Consider the following 10,428-nt stretch of genomic DNA (forward strand, 5'->3'; position numbering starts at 1 on the left):
CAAGAATGTGATGGCAAAAGGGGCGGGGGGTTGGGGGAGGGGGGAGGGGGTGAAGAAGGAGAGAGGGGTTAGGGGAGGGGAGGGGCACAAAGAAAACCAGATAGAAGGTGACAGAAGACAATTTAACTTTGCGGGAGGGGTATACAGCACAATCAAATGTCAAAATAATCTAGAGGTATTTTCTCTCAACATATGTACCCTGATTTATCAATGTCACTGCATTAAATTTAATAAAAATAAATAAATAAATAAATAAATAAATAAAAATGCACAGCAATAACAATTTTAAAAAAATAAATAAATAAAAATAATTTAAAAAAAAATTAAAAAAAATATTTATCAAGCCCCTGTTTCTTCCACCCCCCTCCAGCATTGTGCTATATTCTTATTGACTTGGGAGTAAATCTTGTATAATTAAAAGAAATAGCACTTATTTTTAAATCGGTGCTTATTTCGGAAACCATTTCCACAAACATGACCTCGTTCTGCTTCTGAAATTTAAGTGTGGGGGGAACTCAGCCCGAGGGTTCTTTTCAAAAACGCAGATCCTGACCGGGCAGGTCAGGGACGGGGCTCGGAGCCGGCGTCTCCTACAAGCTCCCGGGCCTTGCAGTGGGTGCCTTGGTCTGAGAACTTGCACTTGGAGCAGCAGAGCTTACAGCCAGCACGCCTTGCGGGTCAGGGAGAGGAGCCGTCCTCCTCTGTCCCCGTGGACCACAGGGGGACACTGAGACTCGGAGAAGCCGGACGCCCTGTCCACCCCCACCCACCCCCCACACACTCACTGACACGCGTGTCTGCTCCCAGACGGGCCGCGCTGTGCCCAGGACACCAGCAATGCTGGGAGCCGGCGAGGTTTTGGGGAAAAAAAAAAATCTAAAAGAACACATTTTAAAATTCAGAATCGGCCCTGGCCAGTTGGCTCAGTGGTATAGCGTTGGCCTGGCGTGCAGGAGTCCCAGGTTCGATTCCCAGCCAGGGCACACAGGAGAGGCGCCCATCTGCTTCTCCACCCCTCCCCCCTCTCCTTCCTCTCTCTCTCTTCCCCTCCCGCAGCCAAGGCTCCATTGGAGCAAAGATGGCCCGGGCGCTGGGGATGGCTCCTTGGCCTCTGCCCCAGGCGCTAGAGTGGCTCTGGTTGCAGCAGAGCAACTCCCCAGATGAGCAGAGCATCGCTCCCTGATGGGCGTGCCGGGTGGATCCCCGTCGGGCGCATGCGGGAGTCTGTCTGACTGCCTCCCTGTTTCCAACTTCAGAAAAATACAAAAAAAATTAAAATAAATAAAATAAAATTCAAAATCATCATCGGGGGAAACACCAGGCGTGTGTTGGGCTCGCACTTGACTTTCCCTTTGGGCCCAGGCGGGGAGAGGAGTCCGGCCTGGCAGGACTCGGAGACGCTCCCAGCCCGGGGGTCCCCTTTTCTCTCACGTGCCCTTTGGGTCGTTTCTCCTTCCGGGAGGGATTGTCCCGATAAAGCCCGCCCTCCCCCACCCAGACCTCTGCTTTCCTGTCTAACCAGTGCGTGCGGGGCTGGGGGGAAGGCTGAAGCCCAGTGGACCCTCTGTGCCCAGGACGCAGACCTCTCCATTACCCAGAGCTTTGTCTAACTTCCTCTGCCTGAACGGGCCCCAGACAGGCAGGGCTTTCCTGGTTGAGTATGAAATCGAAAGAAAAAAACAAAAAACAAGGATACACTGTTACTTCCAAGTCCCTCGTGCTTTCTTATTTTTCAGGGGTCCAGGTGACTTAGGGGTGTGGATATGTACCCTTGGGAGCTCTGGGTCAGAATTAAATTGCCCGGCATAAGAAAAAAAAAAAAGAGCCCTGGGCCGGTTGGCTCCGTGGTAGAGCGTCGGCCTGGCGTGCAGAAGTCCTAGGTTCAATTCCCAGCCAGGGCACACAGGAGAAGCGCCCATCTGCTTCTCCACCTCTCCTCCTCTCCTTCCTCTCTGTCTTTCTCTTCCCCTCCTGCAGCCGAGGCTCCATTGGAGCAAAGATGGCCCAGACGCTGGGGATGGCTCCTTGGCCTCTGCCCAGGCGCTAGAGTGGCTCTGGTCGCGGCAGAGCATCGCCCCCTGGTGGGCAGAGCGTCGCCCCTGGTGGGCATGCTGGGTGGATCCCGGTCGGGCGCATGTGGGAGTCTGTCTGACTGTCTCTCCCCGTTTCCAGCTTCAGAAAAATACAAAAAAAAAAAAAAGAGAGAGAGAGTGAGAATCTAGACACCAAAGGGGAAGGGTTAGGGGTAACCGAGACCCAAGGAGGAGGACTGGCAGCTGCCCGGGGCAGAGCAGAGGGTAGTACCCATCTGGTGGCCCCACGGGAGAGTCTGAGGACACCTGTGTGGCCGGGCTCGCCATGTGACGCCGTCCCCAGCTTTTCCGCGGGACCCTCAGCGTCACGTGCCCTGGTCTCCATGCTTTGTGAGCACTGCTGACTTCTACCAGCCCGAGAGTCCTGAGCTCTGTCCACTGTTGGGCAGGAGGCAAAAAGAGGTCCCATCAGCCTGCCCAGGTGCTGGTGCAGAGGATAGAAAGTCGGCCTGGTGCCTGACCTGTGGTGGCGCAGCGGATAAAGCATTGACCTCCTAGAACACTGAGGTCGCCGGTTTGAAACCCTGGGCTTGCCTGGTTGAGGCACATATGGGAGTTGATGCTTCCTGCTCCCCCCCACTCTTATCACTGTCTCAAAATGAATAAATAACAAAATGTTTTTTATTTATTTATATATTTTTTCTGTATTTTTCTGAAGCCGGAAACGCGTAGAGACAGTCAGACAGACTCCCGCATGCGCCCAACCGGAATCCACCCGGCACGCCCACCAGGGGGCGACGCTCTGCCCACCAGGGGGCGATGCTCTGCCGCGACCAGAGCCACTCTAGCGTCTGGGGCAGAGGCCAAGGAGCCATCCCCAGCGCCCGGGCCATCTTTGCTCCAGTGGAGCCTCAGCTGCGGGAGGGGAAGAGAGAGACAGAAGAAGGAGAGGGGGAGGGGTGGAGAAGCAGATGGATGCTTCTCCTGTGTGCCCTGACCGGGAATCAAGCCCGGGACTTCTGCACGCCAGGCCAACGCTCTACCACTGAGCCAACCGGCCAGGGCAACAAAATGTTTTTTTTTAATTTTTTTTTCTTTATTTATTTATTTTTAGAGAGGATAGAGAGACAGAGAGAAGGGGGAGGAGCTGGAAGCATCAACTCCCATATGTGCCTTGACCAGGCAAGCCCAGGGCTTTGAACCGGCAACCTCAGCGTTTCCAGGTTGACGCTTTACCCACTGCGCCACCACAGGTCAGGCAACAAAATGTTTTTTAAAAAATGTAAAAGGCAACCAGAGAGAAAAACTAACAAAAGTTGGCAGACAGTACCAAGAAAGAAAGCCCAATATTACCCCATGTAAAGATGGCCAAAAAAAAAGATGGCCAAGCCCTGGCCGGTTGGCTCAGTGGTAGAGCGTTGGCCTGACGTGCAGAAGTCCCGGGTTCGATTCCCGGCCAGGGCACACAGGAGAAGTGCCCATCTACTACTCTACCCCTTCCCCTCTCCTTCCTCTCTGTCTCTCTCTTCCCCTCCCACAGCCAAGGCTCCATTGGAGCAAAGTTGGCCCGGGCACTGAGGACGGCTCCATGGCCTCCACCTCAGGCGCTAGAATGGCTCTGGTTGCGGCAGAGCAACGCCCCCTGGTGGGCGTGCCAGGTGGATCCCAGTTGGACCCATGCGGGAGTCTGTCTGACTGCCTCCCGGCTTCTCACTTCAGAAAAAAAAAAAGATAAAAAAAATAAAGGTGGTCAAACCTTCCTCAGCAGCCAGAGAAACACAGCAATAAGCACAGTGAGATTTGATTCCCTATCACCCAGACTGATGCTACTTAAAATGATGTGCAAGGAGGAAATTCATACCCCCATCCCGAGTGGGAGTGGGTCCCTGAACGACCTCTTTCAAAGCCAGTTTGACATCACTGGTAAAGCTGCATGTTTTACCAAGTACGCAGGTAATATTTAAGGGTAAACAGAAAGAGAATACAGGTAACATCCAAGCCAGGAGAAGAGAAACAATGGAACAAAGAACGCTTAATCCAACAAAGATGAGAAAATAAAAAAAGGAGCATGGAAAAAGAACAATAAATAGAAGTGATAAAATAATACTATAGAAATGTATCGATCAATAATCACAGTAAATGTAAACAGAATAAGTCATATTTACCAAAACACAAGCTGTAGACTAAAAAAAAAAATCTAGCTATACTGTTTACAAAAGAACTAAAAAAAAAAAAAAAGATTAAAAATAGCATACCAGGCATTGGTAAGGAGGGCAAGCTGATGTAACTATATCGATATCACAGAAGATACACTTTAACACATGAAGTATAATTCAGTTAGAGAAGGAACACAGGCATTCTGCGAAGAGGAACAATTTATCAGAAACTGCAAGAAGTCTAAGCGGCAGCCCACGGACCAATTCATGGTCAGCGACCTTGATAAACTAAGTGTCACAGCAGCAGAATTCCTCTCTGTGATTGATACTTCAAGACAGACTATTTGGGAAAATAAAGCCTATCTGAACCACAAAGTAAGAGTCTTCTAACAAAGACATAGCATATTTGAATAACAAAATAAAATCCACCTAATGGGCATACGCAGAGTCCTTAGTGAAAATACAGTCTTTTTGAGCACTCATGGAACACTTAGAAAAAAAAAATCACCAAGATCTCTGTCAAAGCAAAGCGTTCCCTGTCCTCAGCACATCCACGCCTTTCTTCCCACCCAGGCACGTGTCTCCCCAATGCTAAGCCACTCCAGAGACTGGCAGCCAGGAGAGCCGTGGGCAGTGGCAGCTTGTCCGGGGCTCACCCCCTGAACCTGCCTGCCAGGTCCCCTCTCTCTGAACTACTCCGTGAGCTGAAGTAGCCGCACCGTGGCTCACTTCTTCTTCTCGGTGAGTCCACCCAGCCCCGCCCAGCCTCCTCCTGTGGCTTCTTCTGTCCTAAGCCCTTCCTTGTGTCACTGTCCCCAGCTTTAATATAAAACGCCCTAAGCCCTTCCTTGTGTCACTGTCCCCAGCTTTAATATAAAACGTCCTCTGAAAAGAAAACTCTGTACGCCCCCTACTCTATTTGTTTAAAACGTTCTTCTGTTTCCCTCTTCCGCGTCTAAGTTTTTGAAAGTTTCTCAGCCTGCCTTCCTGCCGTCTCCTGTTTGGCCCTGGGGACAACGTCGGAGGTCGGCTCTCCTAAACTACAGCCGTCTGCTGCAAGGATTATCAGGCGGACACAGGGAGTGCTGCTCTCTCCCCCGCTTCTTCTGATAAGGGGTCCGCCAAGGGCATGGGCAGGAACGTCGCAGTTCTGGGCACAGTTTTGTGGCAGCTCGTGACTACATACCCTGTTCAGTTATCTGTCATATAAAACTGTTCTGGCAAATGTTATTATTTGTAACAAACGATTCCGTCAAGGTTCCTGAACTGTGGATACTGTGACCACCCACGCTCTGCAGAATTCAATAAAACTTCAGTCTCTGCATCGTTTCTTTTGTTAAGGGGTTTTCTTGCGCGAGAATAGTTGCTCTGGTAATAATTCTTGAATAAGGATGATTTCTAAAGGGATAAATGCTTGCAAAAATGGATTGACCAATAAGAAGTGCATTGAGAGCTACCTATCTCCCCCAGGCACAATGACATAACCAAGTCATGAGTGACAGAGCTCTTTTCCCAAAACAACGTGTCCGAGTGACTTCCATTTGTCAAACATGCAGCTGAAAATCTCTAACCACAGTGTAATAAATCCAAAAGTTTTAAAAGGTAATTTTCTAAGCCTGAACATTTATAAAACACTTTTAAATTATTCATGAACCAAAGATGAAATTATAATAAAAATCTTAAATTATTGAAACTGAGCCCTGCCAGGTAGCTCAGTTGGTTAGACCAGTGGTCCCCAACCTTTTTTGGGCCACAGACCGGTTTAATGTCAGAAAATATTTTCATGGACCGGCCTTTAGGGTGAGATGGATAAATGTATCACGTGACCGAGACAAGCATCAAGAGTGAGTCTTAGACGGATGTAACAGAGGGAATCTGGTCATTTTTTTAAAAATAAAACATCGTTCAGACTTAGATATAAATAAAATGGAAATAATGTAAGTTATTTATTCTTTCTCTGCGGACCGGTACCAAATGGCCCATAGACCAGTACCGGTCCGTGGCCCAGGGGTTGGGGACCAGTGGGTTAGAGCATTGTCCTGATACACCAAGGTTGCAGGCTCAATCCCAAGTCAGGGCACGTAAACAGACTGATATTTCTGTCTCCTTCTCTCTCCCTTCCTCTCTTTCTAAAATCAGTAAAGAATTTAAAATAAAAATAAAATAAAATAAAGCACTGGCCGGTTGGCTCAGCGGTAGAGCATCGGCCTGGCGTGCAGGAGTCCTGGGTTCGATTCCTGGTCAGGGCACACAGGAGAAGCGCCCATCTGCTTCTCCACCCCTCCCCCTCTCCTTCCTCTCTGTCTCTCTCTTCCCCTCCCGCAGCCAAGGCTCCATTGGAGCAAAGTTGGCCCGGGCACTGAGGATGGCTCCATGGCCTCCGCCTCAGGTGCTAGAAAGGCTCCAGTTACAAAGGAGCAACACCCCAGATGGGCAGAGCATCGCCTCCTGGTGGGCATGCCAGGTGGATCCCGGTAGGGCACATGAGGGAGTCTGTCTGTCTGCCTCCCCACTTTTCACTTCAGAAAAATACAAAACAAGCAAACAAAAAAACTGAAAGACTAAAAAAACATTAAATGCTGATAAAGCTGCAGCAGGGTGTTAGCTATTGCTACATAATAACAAACTATCCCCAAGTTTAGCTTATGACAGCAAATGTTTACATCCTCACAGATTCTGCAGGGCAGGAATCTGAGGGCAGCTGAGCTGGGCGGCTCCGGCTCAGGGTCTCTCACCAGGCGGAGCTGCAGCGTCTGCAGCTGGGCTACCCGACTCCAAGTTCACACACCATCACCTCCACGGTGCTCTGTTTGTTCACGGTGACGCCCTAAGTCCAGCCCACACTCGAGGGGACAGGAATGACGCTCTACCTCTCGAAGGGCAGAGCACCAAGGAATTTTGTGACTATAACTTTAAGACTACCAAAGTATTACTTACATGGAAATTTATAGCCTTTGATGCATATATTCAAGAAAAAAAAAGTAGTGAATTGGAACTAAGTATCTAACTCATTGAGTTAAACTTAATGCCTAACTCAGTAAGTAAACAAACAAACAAACAGAGCAAGCCTAAAGAAAGGAAGAGCAGAAACGAAATAGAAAAACGATGTTCAGCAACACTGGAAACTTATTCTTTGAAAAGGCTACTAAAATAACACATCTTCAGCAAAATTATTCAAGAAAGAGAATTATTATAGCCCGGTGTTTCCCAACGTGGGGCCCACGCCCCACAGGGGGGCAATTCGATAGTTAAGGGGGGCAATTTGAAAATGGACTCGACACGACTTTAACTCTTTCGCCCCGGGCCATTTAAATGCAATGCTAGATATCGGTGCCAAATTTAACAAAAAATGCAATTCTTAAATAATTGCGGTAAATAATTATTAAGTATAATTTCATTTGACGAGACCAAAATATCAACTGGGTGATTGGCGTCGTCAAGTAAACTTCGTCCTGGGTTCACCGCGGAGCGTGCCGTCTGCCGCGGGGAACCCCGGACGGTTTAAAAACTCGCTAAACAACGCAGTTATTCTCACCTAATTGGCCCATCGCAACTTCTGTAGTGTTTCACATCATTTAGTTGGTGTTAATTTGAAATGTGTCAGTCAAAACTATTGTAAAAGCTCATTGATTTAATAAATATACATATATATATAGTATAGATATAATTGGTAAGTATTTGATTTTATTTTTATCAATATTAAACTCTTTATTAAGTACTTCTTGCATCGGGGCTAGAAAGCACTAATATTTTATAAATATTATTGGGACTATAATAGTGCATGCATGACAATTTTAATTTTAGAAGCATAACTTTCCAGAAAATTTTGTCAAGTGGAAAAAATATAGATACCTTTTGATTTGCGGTGGTAGTGTAGTAAATGTGTTATATACATTTAAATAAATATGAATTTTTAGTATACGTTTACTCTATGTCACATTGAATATATTTTAACACATATTTTAATATTAGTTTTTAATTGATCTTATTTTTATTTCTTATAGCCCATAGTAAAATGAGTGGTGCAAGCAAGAAAAAAACTCGTCAATATTTGGAGGAATATTTAAAATTTGGGTTCATACCCGCTGTTCACGATGAGCGAATTCCTTTTTGTCTTTTATGCCAGCAATGCTTGACCAACGAATCAATGAAACGAGGTCATCTTGAGGCGCATTTGAAGGCGAAACATAGTGCTCATATTAATTCAGATTTGAGTTACTTTAAAACTTTAAAGAAAATTTTTGAAAAAAGAACAACATTAAAGTCTCTATTTACTGCTCATACTTCAACTAATAATCGTGTTCTTGAGGCTAGTTATCAAATTTCTTTATTCATCGCTAAAACTGGAGAAAATCACACTATAGGAGAGAATTTAATAAAACCGTCAATATCAGCATTTCTTAAAATGGTTCTTGAAAAAGATGACAAAGATGTAAAAGCTATGCCACTCAGTGACAATACTGTTAGCAGAAGAATAGATGAAATGAGTGAGGATATTGAAAAACAATTTATTGAAAAGCTGAAAACAAGAAAATTCTCCTTGCAAATGGATGAATCAACTTTGAGAGACAGTGAGGCAGTATTGATAACTTATGTAACATATATTGATAAAGGACATTTTGCTGAAGAAATGTTCTTTTTTTTAATTTTTTTAAATTTATTCATTTTAGAGAGGAGGGGGAGAGAGAGAGAGAGAGAGACAAAGAGAGAGAGAGAGAGAGAAGGGGGAGGAGCAGGAAGCATCAACTCCCATATGTGCCTTGACCAGGCAAGCCAGGGTTTTGAACCGGCAACCTCAGTGTTTCCAGGTTGACGCTTTATCCACTGTGCCACCACAGGTCAGGCTAAGAAATGTTGTTCTGTAAAAGATTAGAAAGCACCACTACCTCCAAAGATATATATAATAAGCTAAAAAACTACTTAGATGTCAATGATATACCAATGAAAAATATAACATCTTGTGCTGCAGATGGTGCTCCCAATATGATGGGCAAGAAAAATGGCTGCTTAAAATTGATGAAAGATGCGAATCCAGAAATGATTCTTGTGCATTGTGTTATTCATAGGGAAAACTTGGTAGGTAAAAACATCTCGCCTGTTCTGAATGAAGTATTACATATAGTAATAAAGTGTGTTAATGCTATTAAAGCTAGTGCCAAATGTGAGCGTCTTTTCAAGCTATTTTGTGAAGAACAAAATGAAGACCATGTGAGACTTTTACTTCATACTGAAGTAAGATGGCTATCTAAAGGAAACTGTTTGAAAAGATTTATGGAACTGTTTGATACTCTTAGTGATTTTTTAAGTGACAAACCTGAAATTAAGTATCTGTTAACAATAGATGGGAAAGCATTTGTGAGTTATTTAGCCGATATCTTTGAAAAACTAATTATATTAAATAAGCAACTTCAAGGAACAAATAAAACTCTTGTCGATGCAAAAGCAAAGATATTTGGTTTCATTACCACTATTGAGTTATGTCAGAAACATATTAACAACAAAAACTTTAAACAGTTTCATTGGCTCCAAAAATGTGAAGTAACTGATACCGCTTTACTTGTTATTGTCAATCATTTGAATATTCTATCAGCTGATTTAAAGGAAAGATTTTCTGATTTAAAACAAATTGATTTCCCAACATGGATGATGCAGCCAATGTTAGTGGATTTGTCTGATATATCAAATATGCAGTATCAAGAAGAACCCGCAGAATTGCAAAATGATGAGTCAGTTAAAGCTTTATTTAGTATCAAAGGAGCGATGGCATGGCTTTGTGAGGAAACAGAAATCAAATACCCAAATTTAACCAAATGTGCAAGAAAACTATTGCTACCGTTTCCATCTTCATTTTTAGCTGAATGTGGATTTAGTGCTGTAAATGATTTACTGGTAAAAAAAAGAAATCAGCTGGATATAACACAATGTGGAGACTTGAGACTAAAGCTAACCAAATTGGAACCTAATATAAAATCTCTGTGCAGCAAGCATCAAGCACAAGGATCACACTAATAAATTAATATAGAAAAATCTGTATTAAAATTATTTGGAATTTAAATTTGTTTTTCATTATATGTTTTGAAATTTTATTTACTGTGGTTTGTTAACAATTTCATAGTGATTTCTTCCTAGAACCTATCATTTATGTTTATTAAGTGAACAAATCAATTTTTTAATGTTAAAAATTATGTATGTTACATGGGGGGGACAAAAATTTTAGAAAGGTTAAGGTGGGGCATGGC

The 10,428-nt window shown here is 44.5% G+C and overlaps 1 non-coding gene across 1 annotated transcript; it reads left to right on the forward strand.

Annotated features, from left to right (window-relative positions):
- Nucleotides 1–3,421: 3,421 nt before the first annotated feature.
- TRNAV-GAC (transfer RNA valine (anticodon GAC)) lies at nucleotides 3,422–3,497 on the forward strand. The gene has a single exon. It is a non-coding gene; the product is annotated as a tRNA-Val (tRNA).
- The last annotated feature ends 6,931 nt before the right edge of the window (nucleotides 3,498–10,428 follow it).

Source organism: Saccopteryx bilineata, chromosome 1 (genome assembly GCF_036850765.1).
Source record: "Saccopteryx bilineata isolate mSacBil1 chromosome 1, mSacBil1_pri_phased_curated, whole genome shotgun sequence".
NCBI classification, from domain to species: domain Eukaryota; kingdom Metazoa; phylum Chordata; class Mammalia; order Chiroptera; family Emballonuridae; genus Saccopteryx; species Saccopteryx bilineata.